Source organism: Pholcus phalangioides, unplaced genomic scaffold, assembly GCF_987345545.1.
Source record: "Pholcus phalangioides strain wild (caught in Gottingen) unplaced genomic scaffold, Ppha-v1.0 ptg000017l_1, whole genome shotgun sequence".
Classification (NCBI taxonomy): Eukaryota; Metazoa; Arthropoda; class Arachnida; order Araneae; family Pholcidae; genus Pholcus; species Pholcus phalangioides.
In genome coordinates, this window is record NW_028301610.1 from 6,973,603 (window position 1) to 6,994,675 (window position 21,073).

A 21,073-nucleotide genomic window follows, 5' to 3' on the forward strand; every position below is an offset into this window, starting at 1 on the left:
TTCGGTACGTGGTATACTCCATTGTATCTATCTGTGGTTTACTTTTTGATTTTTTGTTAAATATTTTTCATTTACATGTGAAAATTTTATCATTCTATATAAGTAGTTTTGTCTCAAAGATATAGTGTGTGCGGCACTGTATTTCCGTACTGTCTGTTATTATTTGAGATCTTATTCTATCTAATTTCCGGATATTTTCATAGTATGCTCCACCCCAGGCACTGATTGCATAATTAATGATTGAATAAATCCATGCATAAAATAAGTCTTTCAAAAAATTTTCATCGATTTTTTTCATTTTATATATGATTATTGCATATTTTCTGATTTTTTTGATTAAAATATCATAGTGTGAGTTCCATTTAAGGTCATGTTGTATTGTTATACTCAGATAATTATACTCATGAACTTTTTCTATTTCTTGGCAATAGCTATCGCCATTATCTTGACAGCGACAGTGATTATGTATTTTTAGATGTATGTTTTCATTGAGATTCATGTTTCTTGTTATTTCTCATATAAATGTATTTTGTTTTTTGTGTGATAAGTTTTAGTTTACGTTTTATTAGCCACATGTTAATTTTTGTTGGATCATCTTCTACTTTTTTTATTAAATCTATTGTATTTGTATCTTCTACGTAAAGCACTATATCATCAGCAAAGGTTATCACCTTTCCATTTAATTTCAGATTGCATAAATCATTTATATATATTAAAAATAGTATTAAGCCTAGTACAGGTCCTTGAGGTACTTCTTTCTTCACCTCTCGAAAAGAACTAATTTCTTTCAATTATATTATGTTATCAAAATTAGCTTATTTTCAGCACTTACGTCAAACATTGTACACTGAAACCTACAGCATATATTCAAATAAATTCGTTACTGTATGTTGCTATGACTGTTTTATATGCAATGAACTAAAATTTTTAAGGCACACAAAATATTTTCTGAGATATGGCAGTTTTCGTGAAACAATACGTGAATTTTGACAAAACAATTCAAAATTTGTTATTCAAACAGCTATAAAATGATAAATTTTGAACATATAACCAAAATCCTAGCTCATCTCACAGATAATGTTATCTGAATCGGTGTCGAAAAATTTCACGAGAATATCTTGCAGTTTTGACAAATTTGGTTTCGCGTGGAATAAAGTACCTAAAAAATGAAGCGTCAAAAAACGCGTTTGAAAATTGTTTATTGCCTTTGAAACCATTCTTCCAAATGATTTAAATCAGCCGTAATTTTGGTTTCACTTGTAGCATGTATAACAATTTAACAGTTTTGGATTCTGCGTGAAACATTCTTTTAAATATATTTATAAAATCATTTTCGACAATTTTCAAAAAATTCGTCATTTCAACGTAGTAAGTTACCTCAGATCTATCTCTTCTTTTACACTGAAAAACCGGCTAGAAACAAAATCGAGTGCGTGAAATGACCATGGTGTGGCAAGAAACGCCCTGGAAAGTGTCTCGATGAAAAAATCTGCATTGACATCTTGCAAGGACCTACAGGTTTCTATTCTCAAAGTTATTTCGAACAACGGTTTTTCTATTTATTTCAATCGGTGTTGGCTTTGGTGAAGTCACTGTCCGTAAACCAACCTTGCCCGAATGATGCTAAACTGAAATAAATGGGATTTCTTATGTTCGCACAAAAAGATTGAATAACTTTCTTAATACAGTCACTTGTCCACTGACGAACCATCGACTTACGTTCTTTTAGAATTAAGAACCGAAATATTTGCAGAAAATCCCAGATCGATTTTGGTGACATTGAGCAAAAATGTTTTACCCGCACTTTTCCTGATCTTCGTATCTTGATTCCAGAACTGTGTTTACAAATATACAGTATATCCTCTTTACGATCACTGGTGCAATATTACGTCCAAACACTAGTGGAATAAATTCAAACACGTTCTCTGTGTTTTCTTTTCTCTCTTCACAATCGCGAAGCTTTACAGCAACCGCATATTATCTATGGAAGTTGCTTTTTCTTTCTCTCCTTTCTTTATAATGTATCTTTCTAATACATCCGTGCAAGAGCGAAAAAGAACGCGTAGGGTGGAGGTGAAATGAGGACTGTAAAAAACACTTTTTTCCTTTCCCCCCCCCCCCCCTTCATCCTTTTTGCGGTTAGGCTAAGACGAGGTTTCCATATTTATCGCCGATCCGTCAAATAGAGATAATCCAAATTTCTTGCGAAAACCTTGTACGTGAAGTGGATATACTGAATAAATTTTACTACGTTTTCCTACCTGAGGCGGTAAGAAATCCATTTAATTAGTAAAAAGGGACCCGCTCATGAATGCAGATACCGTGGGAATGAAACATAGTCAAGACGGAGACAATGAGTGGGAAAAAATATTTATACTAATTTTCTAGGTTGGCTGAACTTTTGCTGCGCTCCGTTTGAGTTTCCGCATTATATTCATAACATTACATCTGGATAGGACAAAGTGTCCTTAGAGCGAAATCTTTAGCGGGCTCAAAGTGCATGAAAAGTATTTGCGAAGAACGTGTAGTAAAATTCCGTTATACCGACAGATCACTATCAGGGAAAATTGTCGTTATAACGGACCTCTCGTTATAAACGAATTTTAGTTTTTTTAAAAAAAAAACAAAAGTGATTGAGCTTAAATATAAACCTTCAAAAACATGCACTTATTCTGAAAATTCTTCGATTTTATGCACGTATATGCATTAATGCTAAAAAAAAAAGCATGCAATAAAATATGCAATATAATCCGGGCTCTACTAATCACGTGGCGTGATTTTAACGAAGGATGTTCGAAATAAAAGCTGTTCACAAGTCGAGGAAAGAGTGACTGTATAATTACTTATTAATTTTTTTTTTTGTACTGTTTAAAGAGCCTTAAAAAAATTTTAACGCAGAAAAAAACAACAGTAATGACCTTGGAACGCTAAAAGATAACAATGTGCAGACGGAGAAATTCTGAAGTTTCCTATTTATCATACAAAATTGCGATGGAACTTTTTCTATTTTTCGCTCACCTGGTACACATATTCTTAAAACGAATTAATACTAATTACGAAATCCTTAAGTATGAAAAATTATTCTCTTTTCAGTTTCGTATTGCCAACGAGTTACCATCGATCTCAAGTTCTTATCGAGAATTAAGCGAAAGAGAGAGAGGAAAGAACGGAGACAATGCAATTTGTGTAAAAGTAAGAAATGCTAATATTCCTTTTTTTTGACCCGAACATTTAGGAAATTATCTGGAAATGTGCCAAAAGACAGCAACAACAACAAAAAAAAAAGGAGAACTCTCTACCATTTCTTTGTTTCTAGAATTCTAAGGAGCAATAAAAAAATGTAAGATGAAAAATGCTTTAGCATCAAAGGTGCGCATCCCATTTCCATGAGCAAAAACATCGTCCAGTGGAAAATGTCTTTCATTTCATGCTTATTTCGTATTCTTCTGCAATATTATGTATATAACATTCTGAGAGAAATGAGAGTAATATAAAAAAAGGCTTATATGCTTAGATGTCTAACAACTAGTACTTACGTATGTTATCGCTCGCTCTACGGGTCGTTTCACCAAAAGTGTTCAAAAGAAATATAAACTTCAATTTTCATTGTAAAATTCAAGTGAAATATGAAAAATGATCAGCAAAGAAAGTAAACTTTTATGATAGTTGAACCTTCCAAAAATGATTATTAGAAAATAAAATACAAAAATGAACATTTTTATATAGGTCCCACTCAATAAATTATTAATTAGTATAGTTTTTGTGTGCGTGCGTTCTTTGGGGAGCAAGTTCTTTTAGGCATTTTGCCTGTTGTGGCCTTTGTGTTTGTATTTGTATAATCACTGACAATGATTGAAATTCTAGATATTTGATTTTTTTATGTGCTAAAAATAATCAAATCTAAAAAAAGGCAGAAATCAATAATGTCACAATCACAGATATCTCAAAAAAATTTTATTCAATATTTTATGGACCAAATTTCTTTCAGTATAATAGAAAAATACAAAATATTTTACTTATCTTATTCTCTAAATTTATCTTTTATATTTCCTTTAATAAGAATAAATTCCAGAAGTTCAGTCATCATGGTAAAGTTTCCTCTTATCGCAGGTATAATTTTTCATGTTTGACTTGAATTTTTACATTTCTTTCGAACGCCTTAGGGGCAAGCTGTATCATCCAATATACAGTGATGGAATTCAAAATTAACTTTGTGCTCAACATTCGATATTTAGGATATTATATCACTTTAGAGACAAACTCGAAAAACATTCCTAGGCACTTCGACTCAGATCGTGTGCGAATCATTCACCTAAACAGAGAGTTTGTGAACTCGTTACAAACTTTGAGGAACCATAGAGCTAACTGAAACATTTTATTTCAATAAGAAAGGTGGGCGCGGTAACCCAGGTCGATAAGATACTCGCCTAAAGTACCAAAGGATGTTTAAAGGTGTCGCGAGTTCGATACCCGGCTCGTCCTTGTCAGAAACTTTCCATACACAGGGGTACAACAGCAACGGTGGCATGACCGCAGAAAAAAATTGCTGCCGCAGGGAGTCCCACATCGAGGGGTTATCGCACCAACCTCTCGATGAGTATAAAAACAAGCCTGCCGTTCGGAATCGGCAATAAATTGAAGGTCCCGGTCTAAAATTAGCCCTCGCGTGCAGAAAATGACCGTGGTGCGTCAAAAATGATAAAAAAGACTGTTAGCATTTGAAATCATTGGTGGTCCGCTGGTCCGAGACCACTAATTAAACAATCGGACCACCGAGAAAAAAATTGTGGTGGTCCACAAGACCAGTAACGAAACCCTTGGCCCTCCCATCTTCCTTCTTCCGCGATGATACATCAATCGCGGAAGAATCTCCTATGGAAGAACCATCGATAAGCCGAACGATTGACTGTAGTTCTAATTATTTTTTATGGCTTTTTGCACCCTTTGGTGGTACATCACACATACACATTCTTTTAAATAATACACAAGTAATACATTACATGTATAATATATTTAGGAGTAATACTTGTAATTTATTTAGGAGTAATACTTGTAATTTATTTAGGAGTAATACTTGTAATTTATTTAGGAGTAATACTTGTAATTTATTTAGGAGTAATACTGTAAATATATTAGTAATGCTTTTGAAATATACTTAGGAGAAAATGAATTAATATTCAGAGCAGATTTCGTTTAGCGGACCACTCATAATGTCTCTGCGGACCAGTAGGTTCTGATATTCACTGGTGAGTGGGACCAGTGACTTATTTTCCTATTCTTACGCTTTCTGTACCAAAACACTTTGGGCCCTTAAGAAAAATAGTTCTATAATTACTTCTATGTCTTCATATTAGATAATGTTGTACTGTATTTCGTCAAGCTATGCCATATCTACAATACAATGTGCTGAAGGCAACGACTCTTAATTAAGTGGTAGAAAATGTCTCACTATTCTTAGAACGTAAGAAATTCTATTCATTCTTTCTCAGTGTCGCATCACTGGGATAAGGATGGTTTACGGACAGTGGCAGAACCAAATTCAACATCGATTGAAATAGATAGAAATATATTTGTTTGAAATGAAAACAGAAACTTCAGAGTCCTGTTGTAGGATGTCAATTATATCAATCAAAACGATCTCAAGGGAACTGATCCGTAAACGATACAAAAAAAATACTCAAAACTTCTCAAATTGCACTTCCCAATTTCCAAAAATAACCCCGAAGGAAAAAACAAAACCTGGATCCAATCGTTGATAAATGACAAGATAAGGACTTATCTTTTTAAGCTGTCCCAACAAAATACGATCTCTCGAGTATTTTCCCGAAAGTAAGAACTATAAAATCTAGCCTTGTGTTCCGTAATAATAAGGATTCGCAATTTTCTCAATGGTATATTCATATCAACTATTTCTTAAATTCTTCAGCTTTCTAAGCTTTAGTATAAATTTTAATTTATTACCGGCACTATTTGCATTGGGTTGGAACAAATGCATACCAAAATATCAATCAATATTTTTTCTTATTGTAAATTAATACGGAGATAAAGGTAAGATTTCCACCGGTTCACACATGGGGCACGCAGGGCTGTTCTTTATCAGACGCGGGGCCCGGTGCAGAAATAATTTCGGGACTCCTTATCTCGATTTTGTATCTTTAGAAGAAAATCGGAGGAAGGAAATCGGAATTCTTCAAAGATTAATGTATTATCACAGAATATACAGGAATACTGAAAAATATCTATTTGCGAATGAAAGTTCGGAATTAATCAAAGAAAAAAAAAATCCCGTAATTGATGAAAATTCAGAATTAACGTGAGAGAAAAAAATCCAGAATTGATAAAGATTCAGAATTAATGAGAAAAAAATTACAGAACTGATCAAAATTCAGAATTAATGAGAGAGGGAAATCCCAGAATATTGACGGAAACTCAGAATTAATGAGAGAAATAGTTCTAAAAGCTGAACACCCTTGGCCTACACCTAACACCGCTCCTGAAGAGAAATCTTCCCGTTTGCGATTGAGTCGTTTGTGACATCTGTAAATTTGGATTTTATCACTAAAGCACCGTGAAGGTTCTGTCAAGTGCTATTATCCACTTTTCGTTCTTGAAGTGACTTCGACGAAAGAAATGAAATTTAAAGTCGGATATTTTCTAATTTGAGCACAATTTTGCGAAGTCGTTCTTAAGCAGATGGATTCTTTTAGGACTTGGAAAAAATTGATCAAAGGGATTGATCATTACAGGGAATGAAGGAGTATGGAGTAATAAAAATCGAAATTGAAATCTGTCAAGTAGCGTTGGAATTCCGATTTTCAAAGACGTCGTGAAAAAAGGGCTTTTTGAGAAAACGCAGTCAATCATGACAGGCAATAAGCGATATTTAACGATAACTTCGAAAACTTTCAAGAAAATCAAATCGAAATCCAAAAAATTCGTGTTTCGTGGACAGAATTTATTAAATAATGTTAAGATCAATTTCTAAAAATACGAAGAGAGGAAAGCGTTCCGATCAACACATCCCGTTTCTTGAATTTTTATCGTGTTTAATGAAAAAATAATGGAAATATTCGTATAAAATTACGGTAAAAAACACACGCGTCGAGTAATAGAATGCTGAATTCATTACAGTGGCTTCTTGTCGACATTCTTTTTATGTCTGTTGTAGTGGAAAATTAAATCCTACATTGTCTTTGTACGTAACGAACAGACTTATAATGTTCTGGTTTCGTAACTTTACCGAATAAAACATGATATATTCTGACAAGATGGAAGAATATTTGACTTTGAAGAAACTCATTTCAACCAATTGAAACCTACATAAAGAGACTGATTTAATTAACTGGAGTTTTGGTCTGTTTTAAAATTTTCGTTGGTTCAGTCAATATGCTAATATATTTCACATTATTACCAGACGTTTTCAAAACGCTGGAAAGTAATTTTCGTTCCATTTCAATAACTTAATGAAATGTGCTTATTGAAAATAATCATAATGTTTGTGTGCGAATTTCTATTTCCGTCATTTTCTGGTTGCAAAAGCGATTTTGCGCATGAAATAAGGTCGTGTACGTCAATAAAGCTAATAAATCATATCTGAAGCGCTTATTTGCGTTTCTATTCACTTCATTGGTTTCTATTGAATTCATCCATCGCGCTATTGTTTGAGACCTATTGATTCTTAAGGATTCCCAAAGCGAGAGAGAAATTGCTTTTGTAATTATACATCATATGGATATATCAATATATCATCCACAAGTGAACAGTTAGTTGAATAAAATGCGCGATATAATATTTTGTTCATATTTTCTGGTTTGAACACGCTAATTATCGCTAGGTTCAGAAGCCCTAGTATGTCTGTGCGCTTGTACTACTTCCTTTTGTCCGCATATGCCACCACAATTTTCTCTACCAATAGCTTCTTAATTAAATACGTTCATAGTTCTGGTTTCTGGTTTTCATAATCTACCACAACAGCCAGCAAACGAATGGAATATATTTATTCCATATAATTTAGCTTATATCTTTGCTTTATATCTAAGCTTTTTTACCTTTGAGAAGATTTACATTATGGAAAATATTGAAAATAATTACGGTGAAACCTTGCTACAACGATACTCGATATAACGATAAATCCCTCTACACCGATATTTTTTCAAATCTTGTTCGGAATTGCCTGTAATCTAACTTTAAACTCCTCTCGATACAACGATATCCTTTACTACGATAAATTCCTCTATAACAATATTTTTGAGATTTTTTTTTAAACCGCTACAATGATATTTTTGAATAATTTGTTAAAAATTGTTTTGAATTTAATTTTAACGTCTTCACTTGTTTTCGTTCTTCTGAATGCGTCTTGTTACATCGGTATTTTGCACCACGGTATCAACGAAATCGGTAAGGAAGTACAGTCAAATCCCGTTATAACGAACGCCAAGAGACCGGAGGGATCACTTCGTTATATCGAAATTTCGTTATAAAGGAATTCCAGGTTACCTAGAATTGTTCCTATGTAAACTTATTTGGGAGATTAGAAAAGTGTTCGTTAAAACGAGATTTTCGCTATAACGGTATTCGTTAAAACGGGATTCGACTGTAATTGGTATTGCTACCTTCTGTGTATGACATGACAGTGCAACACGGTAAAAAAGACTTCAAGGGGCAATGCATTTAACTAAATTTTATGAAATAATTAATCAATTACAATTTTTTGCTACAAATAAATACATAAAAGTGCATTTTCTAGTGCTACTAACAATGCCAATTTAGAAAAGATGGCAACAACAGCATAAATTTGATGGCATGTGACGAAAATGTTGCCTCTCGATACAACGCGATAATCCCTCTACAACGATATTTTTTTCTTTTCCAGAGACTATCGTTGTATCGAGATTTCACTGTATTGAATACCTGAAAGAATATCATCATAATATACCAACTTTTTTTAACACAATTTCACGCAACGGATTCCAGAAATACAGACGATTGCAAAATGCTCCAATTCTAATCAAATCCGATGAGACTTTTAGTACTTCACCGTCAAAACGAAAAGATTGTTCTCTTCCAAAATTTATCATTATATACTGTAGTTTTTTTTACTGTTTTTCAATTGAAATCAATTTTTTTTTTACCGGCTGAATATAATCAGGAAAGACGCAAAAAACAGAGGGGAAACAGAAAGCCACTCAAGATTACTCCCAATTATCCACGTGGAAAATGAAAAGCGGCTTTATTTGATTTGTCACCGAACTTTCATTACGCTGCATTAAGTTCTACATCTTCCGATGCTCCTCGATGAAGCTTAGTCTCGTTAACTCAAATATTTGAATATCAGTGATATAGGCATTTGCAAATAAACCCCGAGCGTGTGGAGAAAATTCGACTTCATTTAAGAATAACTCTAACACGCTGAGGTATCGTGGCACGTATGTATGTATATTTGTGGCGTATTTTCATAAACTTTAAGTGCGGCTATCAAATGGCAACTATTGTAGGTGTAATTCTGTGTAAAATTCCTACCTGGCAGCTTTAATTTAATGTATCGAGTATTTAAACCAGCTTGGGAAATCGAACATCCGTTTTTGCGTTTTTTCTATAAACCGAGCTTAACATTTTCTATCCGAGTTTTAACTTTCATTCTTTTTTCCAAGGCGAGGTCAAAAATTTTTCCCATCTGTAGTTTTCCCGAGTAAGTTTTTTTTGGTATTTTCCATTCCATTAAACTTTCGCTTTTTTTTTAGTTAGTATCTAAAATTTTTTTCAGTATTCAAAGCATTTATTTCGGGATTAGGTACTCGTGTTTTTATTGCATTTTCACAGAATAGGGTAGGATTTAAACATTTTTGTTTTTTTCAGGATGAAGTCAAATTTTCACCTGCAATTTCCTCGTGACTCTGAAAGTCTTCAGATATTTTCTCCCCACGAGATTGAGCTTTCACTTGTTTTCCATAAGCAACAACATCAAAATTCTACTCTTTTCTTTGAGAGAATAGGTGAAATTTCCACTTGTCATGGTACAAGAGGGAAAGGGGGAGCAAAATCAGTGTTAATGAAGGGTGTCACCCGTGATCCAATATAAGTATGTATACGTATTTCATTCGCCACGAGCAGGTCTTGGAATTATCTCCCCACGAAATTAACCACTTAATAGTATCTTTTTTCTGTGTGTTTATTATTATTATTATTGTGTCCAAAAATAAGCACATTTTTGATAAACAATTTTGTATTCAAAATTATTACACAAATTCAAATCAGTGGTCAAAACTGTTATAACAGTGTTTCTAGATTCAAGAAGAACATTCGATTTTGTGGACTTGGATATATTAACTAGAAAATTACCAATAATAGGTATAAGAGGCAATATGTTAAAAATGGTTTGTAACCTATTACTATAACAGACAAATGGCTGTAAAAATTGATGAAAAAATAAGCACATTTCAGGAAATCAAAAAAGGAGTACCACAAGGATTTGTTCTAGGAACTTTGTTGTTCTTAATTTATATCAATGATTTCTGTAAATTGAAGCTAAATGGCAAATTGATATCTTTTGCTGATGATACTGTGCTATATGTTGAGGACCCTGAATTAGAAAGTGTTGTAAAAAAGGTAGAAGAGGACTTGATTAACGTCAATTTATGGCTAGTCAAACATAAACTAAAATTAAACATACCAAAAACTAAATACATGTGTTGTTTTGTAACTGTCAACCCGTTGTAACTGTCAAGAAATAAATATAGCATAATTATACAAGACAATTTGAAATGGACTTTGCATTGCGAGAAAGTAATTTTAAAAAAAAGATCTGTGAATGTGCCGCAGGCCACTTGAGTGATATGAAACTGCACTGCGGGTCACTTTAGTGATCTCTATATGTACCGCGAGCTGCTCAAAAGATCTGAAATCATGCCGCGGATAACTCAAATGATCTGTGAATACTACGAGGACATTTAAGTGATTTGGAAATCAGTTAATTTTACAAAATTAAGTTTGAGCCCACGTGCCACATCAGATGAATCCGAGGGCCACATTTGGTCCGTGGATCATGGGTTGAGCATGCACGTACTAAAGTTTTCTGAGGAGCCGCGCAGATGAATCACGAACAAGGTAAGGGAGCCGCGGGTGACAAAAGTTTGAGAACCACTGATTTACCTCAACCTATAAATACTACTTCGTGTATTCTAATCTCTCATGAAATTCGATTTTCTCTGCACACAAAACTTCCACTTCAAGGGTTTAGCCAAATTTTCATCCGTCCATGAACCGAAATCTAAGCCAATCCAGTGTTTATTGACAAGAGCCACGCTATTATACACTCTCAGCCTCAAAATATACCAGTGCATTATTTATTTTAAATGTATTTTTTTATTGCCTTAGGGAATCCTATTGGAATTCGAAGAAAGTGTTATCGATTCTTTATTGCAGATTTAAAAATAAAATGATATGTACCGTGTATAAAAAAGTTTTTCTCTTTACTCCAATCGTCAGCAAGATTTTCCGTGATTCGATCGATTTAATACAAAAATAAAACTCATAAGTCATCACTCGCTATTGATTACGAAGTTATGAATTTTTATCAGCGATACACACACTGGGAACTCAAAAACCCCACAGAAAAAAAAATTAATTTTGCGTAAAGATTGTTTTCGTGGCACGTAAATTTTCATTCTGTCCTTTAAAAATAAATGAATATTTTATTATCGTTTTTTAAATTTTGAATTTATATAATGAAATGACGAGGAAAAAGCAATTACGGCAAAATCATGATAAGATCAATTTTCACATACAATGGCAGAAACGTTTATGGTAATCACTACTCGTCCATCCGCAGAACCTCTCCAGAATTACATCTTTTGTAATGCAAATGTTTCCCGATATAAATGGTTGGGATTTCATTTTTCCCATTGAACATTAATGAAACTGAGATATAAATATATTCAATACTAATCATTTTTCTACTTGCTCAACATATTGTAATTTGCTAGCGATTTTTTTTTTTAATATGCATGTCTGTTAATTAGGCAAAAAACAATCAGTCTGTGGTATTGGGGATAAAGAAACGTATTATTTATTCAGTTTAATTCCCGTTATTAAAATATTTTTGTGAAAAGGTTCATCAAAATCGTTGGGAAGCTTCTGGAATTCTTCCACTAGTTCCTTTTCAACATTAGGAAAAATCAAACAATTCTTGAGTTATTAGTGTCTCTTAAAACCTTACTTCCTGATAAGTAATCTACCATAGAAAATAGCAAAGGGGGAAATATACGATTGTCAGTGCAGCTTCAGTTTATAAAATATGAAAAACGGATAATGTGAGCTTTTCACAAATCGTCAAATAAATCCATTGCGTGGTACGAGTTTTTTTTATTTGAGTATTTTTAAAACACGAGTCGCATTCAACTTAATCTGGTTTAAAGTCTTGAGAGCAGTCAAAAAATCGAAATTTTCAAACAGTTTCTCCAGAAAAAGTAATTTTTCACCAAAGCAATAACCGTAATCGGTATTTTCTGGCGCATTTTCGGGGTCGGAACTTAGAATTATTTCAAAACAGCAATTGTATGTTCGCATGTTATTAAAATTCTAGTTTTCCTTTCAAATATATTGATTCGCGATACTCAATCTTTTAGAATAATGTTCCCTATAGACTCGTAGTGAGAGCAGAAAATTATTTAGGTAAATTTTTGGAGTACTTTCCGTTAAAAGGAAATTCTTGTTAACAGTTACACAACTGCAGCATGAAGAATGAACCCAAACAGAGATGGATGAAAATTCATAATTGAAGAGGGTACTGTAACTCTTACGAAACATCGACTGGCGCGAGTTAGATTTCGTCCTAGAGATTTATCCTTACAAAACCAAAGAATCTCGTAGTTAACATTTGCCACAGACAGTGAAAAAGTATAAATTTTAATTGACAATAATTCTCACGTAACATGACACCAACGATTGAAGACAGTGCCTGTCATCTTTAACAAATTGGCTACGTTAGCCACATCAGCATTTGTGCTTCTCGATCGAAGAGTTCAATTATTACAATGTCTTTAGATGTGATATGTGAATCCAGAAACCATCTATGAAGTTTTGAACGTGTGGAACGCCATTAAGTTTTATTCATATCCCTAGCCCATGATGAAGAATGCTCTTTCCCAAAGTGTTGATATACCATAATGTTAAAATAATGGAAAAATCCATGAGCAATAATAATGATATCTGTGTTCACCGTAGTTAGTGTTCGCCTAGACCAGGGGTACACAACCTTTTTTCAGTCCGTGGGCCAGATATGCGGTAATTCTGCCGCTCGCGGGTCAGAAACTTCTATATATAAAGTAGCCATATGACCTGTATTTTACGGGATATTCCCATAATTTTGGTCGTCTCAACATTTTCATAGAATATCCCGTTTTTTCCCATATTTTCAACGAAGCTTACTTGAATTTTTTAAATCAAGAGTTGAGATAATTTTCATGACTTATGAATCAAAGCTTTTGACAATATTTCTGGCTGTAAATTGCAACATTACTTTGAAAATTTTTTGGCAGTGATTGGCAACTTTACTCGCTTTTGAAAAAAAATTTTGAAAGTAAAGAACCAATTCAAAGCATAAATAGGCCTAAATATCTCCAGCTCACCGCGACGCACATCTTAAGAAACACTGAAATTCACAAACACAAAACGAAAAATATCCAAAAAAAAACTGGTCTCTTAACTGATAAACTAGTCAGATGCTTTTTCCGCACAACAATAGGCAGCATGTATACTGATAAAAGAACAAAAATGTTGAACTGAAAGTTACAATTTTTGGCGATTTTTTTCATTACTAGGTGCTATTCATTCCATTTTAATATTGGTGGTTAAACATTAGTAAAAAAAAAGGAAACGTCGTTGTCAAGAAATTCACGTACCTCTTTGTTTGTGGCATGGTGTTTTTCTTCCAATTTGTAGTAAGTTAGCGACATCTAATGCAATTATTCATTTTCTTCATTCTTCATGACTAATTCGATAAGTGACATATTGCAGACAAGAATCATTGTCCATATATTTTTTCATTATTAGACCTAAAATACGGTTAAAGCGAAAATCGCTCTTCATTAGTTTAGTCCAGACGGGATTCAATATTTCAACGACGATCGTTGAGATATTCATTAGCATATGGAGTCATATGGAGCATAAGTCTAAAATGAATTAAGTACAAAAAGCACACTTACCATTAATCTTTTTTTTTTTTAATGCGTGCGTATTGTGCCGCTTTTTTTAGCTTGTTTTTCGGTGATAACAAAAGGGATTTTTTTGAACTTCTTGTAATAAAACTGATCCATCAAACTTCATATTATTACCGAATTTATTAAGTGAGCTTTTCTCACTTACCTGGTATTGTGATAAGTCAAACTGTTCAAATCCCTTATATGAAATCAAAGAAAAATATTTTTTCTGCTTGTTTGAGTGAGTGATGACACACATTCTAAGAAAACATTATCTGCTAGTTGGAAACCTAATATATAAGTGCAATTCTATGATATTTCATGATCAGAGTACACACACAAAGATACACGAACAATCACCTCAATACCATCCTTAGAAAATCTTCAATAATAATACGGATTTCCTGCTGAAAATCCTAAATAATCTTACCCATTTCGTATTCACTGATATTGTATTTCTTTTTGAAAGTGTCAATCGTGGTAGAATTCGTGACAGTGAAAGAGTAAGTTATCCCATTTATATTCACAACCCTGTTAGAAAATAACTCCGTGCGACACATCAACCTGGAATTGTCCCTCACTCGATACTGGAGTTCCCTAGTCGAAGCAACAGACTGACGGTGTTAACGACACGCAGTTCATCCTACATCCATCCCGTTGATAATTTTAAACACTTCAATCATATCCCCACAAGACACTTACACTCTTCCAATGAAAACGTTTTAAAAGAAATGTGAGGTGCGGTGGATTATTTTTCTGCACCCCTCGCCATCTTTGCAACTGAACACGCCGCACTAATTCATTCAAAACATTAGAATAGCTTATATGACAAGGTTTTGAACTAAAAATACTTGCAAAACGATGGAATGATGGAGAGACTCAAAACTATTTGTTTTTTGCAGACATTTGTACATATACCTGAATTTCTGCCTGGCCTATGACGATACCTCTTACATTAAAAGACCAGTAATAAAAAATTATGTTCTCGTTTTTTGAGTGCGATGTAAATTATTTGATTGAATTGATTCTCTCTAATGTTATATAGATAATGATCAACATCAATATTCGGCAGAAATCAAGCAAAATTTTTCTCTTATAAAAAGATGAAAACAAGCAGTAGGAATTTACTATATCACAGTATAGGCTTTTTTGCTAATAGATTTCGTATACAGGACTGTACTTTATATATACGATATTCCATATAAAATATAACTCCTGCATACTTCCATCGAAGGACATGATGAATATGTAACGATCGGAACTTTCTCCTAGAGCTTTATTCCCCGTTAGCAAAGATTTCTCTTAGAAGAATCGGCATAAATCTTACTTGATGTGATTGGTCACCAAACGGTGGGAGCTTCTAATCCAAAGCGATGGACATTTAATGCGGGCAGGGCATAAGCCACTTATTTTAGGAACGGTAAAAATGCGAAGAGGGCAACGCATAAGAGTGACGGAAATGCTTGACCAGCGTGACGTAAATCATTTGGTATCCATGCGACCACTTTTGACCTCAAGTGCAAAAAAAGCCCTTTTTTCTCATAAGCTTTTTTTTCCTCATCCTTGGGGTCATTTCTTTCTTTCTTAAGTCTCTGGATAGTGATGCCAAAGGTGCGATGGACACTTCAGAGATACGTATGCTCTTTTCCGAAACTCAATTCCTTCGCGTGCATTTTTTTTGTCCCAAGGGCAATAAATTCAAACCACGTTCCTTCTAATAATCAAATACAAATACAAACACAAACGCTACAGCAGGCACATTGTCCAACGAGGTAGCTGAAAAAAGATGTCCATAAAAATATGGATGTCAAATATAGCCCAAATACAGCATCCTGATATAAAAGCATATATCACGAAAAAAAAACTAATAATTAATACTATATAATACACTGCACATAAAAATGATTATGGTTCTCATCTACGCATGGATGCTTTCTCGATTTTTCCCAATATGTTTATCATACTTCTTTTTACACGCGTCAATTGTGTTAAAATTCACGACCCCCGGAGGTAAGCTATTCCATTTATTAACAACCTTATTGGAGAAAAGCTCTCTGTGAAAACCTGGAATTGACCCTTACTAAACAATACTGGTGCCCCCTTGTCAAAACAGTTGGCTGACGGCGTATTAATAACTCACGGTCCATCCCGTCGAAAGTTTTAAAAGCTTCGATCACATTCCCCCACCCCACACCTGCATCCCTCCAATGTAAATATATTCATGAAATCAAGTCTCTCTTCATAGCTCAAGCCTTGTGTGCAAACAAGACCACTCGTACCTTTTCTCTGCACCCCCTCCTCTGTAGGTATGGTCTCCAAACCCTTACGGAATACTTCAGTGCAGGACGAATTAAACCTCAGAAAAGCGTAAGAGTGACTTTAGAAGAACGCGAAGAGATCTTTTTTAAGAAAGAAACCCCACGAGTATTCTCTAATTCGAGTTATTTGTCTGTTACTTGTCTTCAGAGAGTGGTTATAAACTCTACAGAGAAATTATAAGACGATAGTACATGTCAAGACAAACAATTTTGCTTTAAACCCAGTGTCATAATCCCCTTATTCAGTGAAAAGAACAGTAAAATCGAAATTCTTAGCATATTTAATGTGACTTATCCGAGGCGGTGGATTTACGTCGAAAACCTGTTGCTGAGCCTGCAAGCACCCCGAACCTAAATACATTAGACTTCTTCTGAGACCACCTAAAAACATTGGTGTGAGACATACCAGTGAACATCCTGGAAGATCTCGTCGTGAGAATCATTGCTGCTGCAGACAAGATTAACTTTACACCAGGAATCTAGAAGAGAGTGCGATAATCATCCACTTGCCTATGTCACCTGTGCAGCAATACTCTCGGATGAAACTTTTAGCAGCTGCCTTGACACCTAGAGAATAAGGTGCTTTCTTTTCTATATTGAACTACGACCTGCGCGCATGATACTGTTCCATTTTTTTCTGACTGAAAAACCAGATTGAGATCCAGAGCAAAAATACAGTAAAAGTCCATTATAGCGCAAGTTTACAATCAGAGGGAAAATTTTCGCTATAACGGATTTCTCGTTATAAACGAATTTTAGTTTTTTGCTCTGTATAAACATATAAGGGGTACTGTATGCCTCTAGGGACGGGACAGTAATACATGATTGCATAAACATATAAGTGGGGGGAAAAAACAAACTAGATATGAATTTACCTTTCTTTTTCCTTCTATTTTGAACTACTTTTGCTGAAATATGTATCCACAGTTAACTGTGCTTATGCATATACACTGCATGCAATGCAGCAGTTTCTTGCAACTGGAGTATTCGTTGCGAAAAAAAATGTCCAATAACATTTAAGGCAGAGAAAATGATTAAGGCCGGGATTAAATTATAAAAGTTTTGTAAAAGTGTTTTTACAAAACTTGAAAAATACAACCAATAAACTGATCGGTTGCATTTGCTCGAATGTAATCGATCAGCTTGTTGGTTGTATTTTTCAAGTTTTATAAAAGCACTTCTACAAAACTTTTACAGTGTAATCCCGGCCTAAGACCCGTTTGCCCTGTGTCCTCCAGTTTTAGAAGATTCCAAGAAAGGAGAGGGGGGAAAGGATTTTCCAAGGGGAATAACAACGATGTCAAAACCAGAGGTCACGCCCCATCTATAGATAAAATTCATGTTTTTCCACCCCTATGCAGATCACAAGGATATTAGATACAGAATGTGTGGTCTTCTTATCTATGGAGAGGTACTGACATGCCGCGTTTATAAACACCTATGAATAGGGTAAAGAGATTTAAAAAGAATGCCACTCTGTGTCTATCCCCCATTTTGTGTATAATTCTTAAAGAAATGAAAAGGAAAACATGCTCTTCGAGAATTTCCGTTGTCGTTATAGCGAATGTGTTCTGATTTTTCTTCGTAAATAACCTCGCTATAAGCGAATACTTTTTGTATCTTTAACATTAGCTCTTTGACAGTTCACTTACAAATTACTCGTAACAGCGAGATTCTCGTTATAAGACGTACTCTTTATAACGGACTCTTTTACTGTAGTTAACTTTTTGACAGGTGCTATCACTCCTCTTATTTTCACGGTAGAGTTCAGGAGCGCTCTGTGCATACAACTCCGGAACGTTGCGGATAAAACAACCATCGACAGATTAGTTGACTCTTGTAACATTCATTTTCCTACTTAGGTCAGTTCCATCAGCCTCCAGTTCAGCCAAGAACCTGTTCCGTTTCAAATTATGTTACCAATAAAAAGTATATTATTTAAACAAACCGAAGGAGAGGAACGATGCGATACTGTGAATGAGCCGTTCATTCACTAATAAAGAATGCTACAGATGAAAAAACGTATCTTTAATGTTTGATAAGTTGCACTTTATTCATGGAATCCATTAGTTTCCCACCGACTTCATTGGAATCACTAGTTTGGAATGAAATAACATTAATCATGTGGTTTTGCTTCTGCGACCGTAAAGCGACCTCTTTTCTAATCAACAACAAATTGCTTTACGCAACAGCTGTCTGTGACAGCTAGGACATCCATGTGTGAATAGTTTGCATCGAATTTTCCAACATTAAAACGATGAATTTATCTGAAATCCCACGTTCATATACGCTGTATACAGTTGGTTACATACAAAATCGAAACCCTAAAATTGCGGAAGAAAATCAAACAAGCAAAAAAAAAAATTAAGCAGTTAATTAATCAATTAATTAAATGAATTGAAAGTTGGTAGTCCAGGAGTTGAATAAACTTTGTTGAAAACTGATTTGATACTTTAATAAAGTTATTGTTTATGAGCAGTTTTAAATCATTGTGGGGCTTAATCGTCAGTTAAATTAACAACCGATTAATGTGCGAATGTACACGGAGCAGAAATATTTAAAGACAGGTAAAGTTTTAGTTGAAATTCTGTAAGTTGATTTGTGTGAGCAAAAAGGCATAAAATGCTCGACTGAACAGGGTCGTTAGAAACCCCATAGATATGGACAATGAATAATTAGCAAAAGAAAAATTTTCACAATATACCAGCATCTAAAACGAGAAATTTTCAAGTTTCAAACATGATGCTTTGACCAGTGACGTCTTCATGGGTCAACGGGGTTTATACCCAGGGACCGAAGTCAAACAAGGACTCACACATTATTGAAGAACTTCATTAATTCTGATATTATCTCTTATGCTAATCCCGAATTTTTATTAATTATAAAATTACTCCTTTCTTTAATTTCGAACTTATATTAATTCCTAAATTAATTCTTGTTTTAATATTAAGTTTTAACAAATTCGGAATTTTCATGAACAAATTGCTGTGTACTAAATTTCTTAGTATTTCTACACATTCTGTCGCATGTTTTTCGATACCGACTTCCCCTTCCGAATATGTTTTTTAATTCACCCAAAAAAGTTTCACGCCATGGTTAACTAGATGAAGGGTTTCAAAACGCAAGACTTCTCGTGAAACCCGTGATAGTTACAAGGCTGTTCTGAGGAGCATCTGATGATTATGAGGCTGTTTACGGAACTCAAACAAATTTATGAATGTATATATATATCCAAAAAAAACATGTGTGTCCCTATATACTACCGTCTCAACAACGTCATAGCTCCAGGGCAAAATGAAGGGGGGGGGGGGGAACTTTGGCACCACCGCTTAATTTACGTATTTATTGTCATAAATCGTGGAAACTCCTATGCAAATTAAGTCTTCCCGCCATGCCTCATGAGGGAAACGACATAATAATTTAAACGACATGTAAACAGCAATCATTTAAACGACACAATCTCGTTGCGATTCAAAATGAAGAACAGCTTTTCGGGTATCAATAACAAGATAGTTTTCTTCTTTGAAAGCTCTCCGGGATTTTTAAGGGTTCCGTGGTGTTTGATCAGGTGGGACCCCAAAAGAGTTGGATTCCGCGAAACACCAGTTGGAAGCCTATGCCCTAGACACTTTAAAGCTGCTCTATCTTGAACGTTTCACAAGATGCTCTTACATCGATAAAGTTCAAATAATAAGATAACGGCATACTAAATGCAGAAAACCACGACCCTGATCTTAAGGACAACAATAAACACAATCACAACCGAAACAATCAGCACATGTCTGATATAAACTTCACAAATACCAAAGATATATATATTAAGCAATTATTATTTTACATACCCATAATTTCCTCTCCGGCCATGCACGCACAAAATAGTTGCACGATCGCTCTAACATGATGCAAATTGTAATATTTTATAATAAAGTTAGTTGTTTAAGATAATTCAATTTCGACTATGATTGTGTGTGTTTGTAATTCACACACGCGCGCTGTTTGTTAAAACGACTTATCAATGCTCTCGTAAAAAGAAACCTGGCTCCATTTCTTTCATTTTCAAGACGATTGTTAAGTCATTGATAATGTTTTTTGGATTAGACGTTTTTTTTCTCATTCTACGTAAAGAATAATAATAATAAATAAATAAGTAAAAAACCAAAGTTTTTTCTCAAAACAGCAGCTGAAGCACACTCTTTTGAGGCCGGAAGCGAGCGACTGAGAAATGATGAGAATCGAAGAGGAGGAATCGAATGGAATGTGCGCTTCTCGGTTTCGAGCGGGATTCAAGTGATGGCTTGTTCATTGGTCCAGTGTTGGATGGTTATCAAGCTACCGCTAGGTGGTGCGACGTCCAATGACGTCATCAAGGGTCCGTTCACCAACAAAGGGCTTTGTAAGCTCGTCGGTCACTTCTTGGAGCGCGTGGGAAAAAGTCACCTATAAATAACTTTTGTTTGATCCGTTTTGTTTTTTTTTTGCTTTTATTTTTTTTTCATCTAGAAATATCTCTCTCAATGTGTTGAGCAATTGAAAAAAAACAAAACAAGTTCCGTTCTGATG

The 21,073-nt window shown here is 34.4% G+C and overlaps 1 protein-coding gene across 1 annotated transcript in view; it reads right to left on the minus strand.

The window, feature by feature from the left end:
• The window catches only part of LOC149072166 (A-type potassium channel modulatory protein KCNIP1-like), a 50,003-nt gene extending 29,195 nt beyond the window's left edge, over positions 1-20,808 (minus strand). Inside the window, exon 1 of the mRNA XM_089246534.1 lies at positions 20,356-20,808. The gene's annotated coding sequence lies outside the window, so the exon portion shown is untranslated. The remainder of the gene's footprint in view (positions 1-20,355) is intronic.
• Positions 20,809-21,073: the final 265 nt, after the last annotated feature.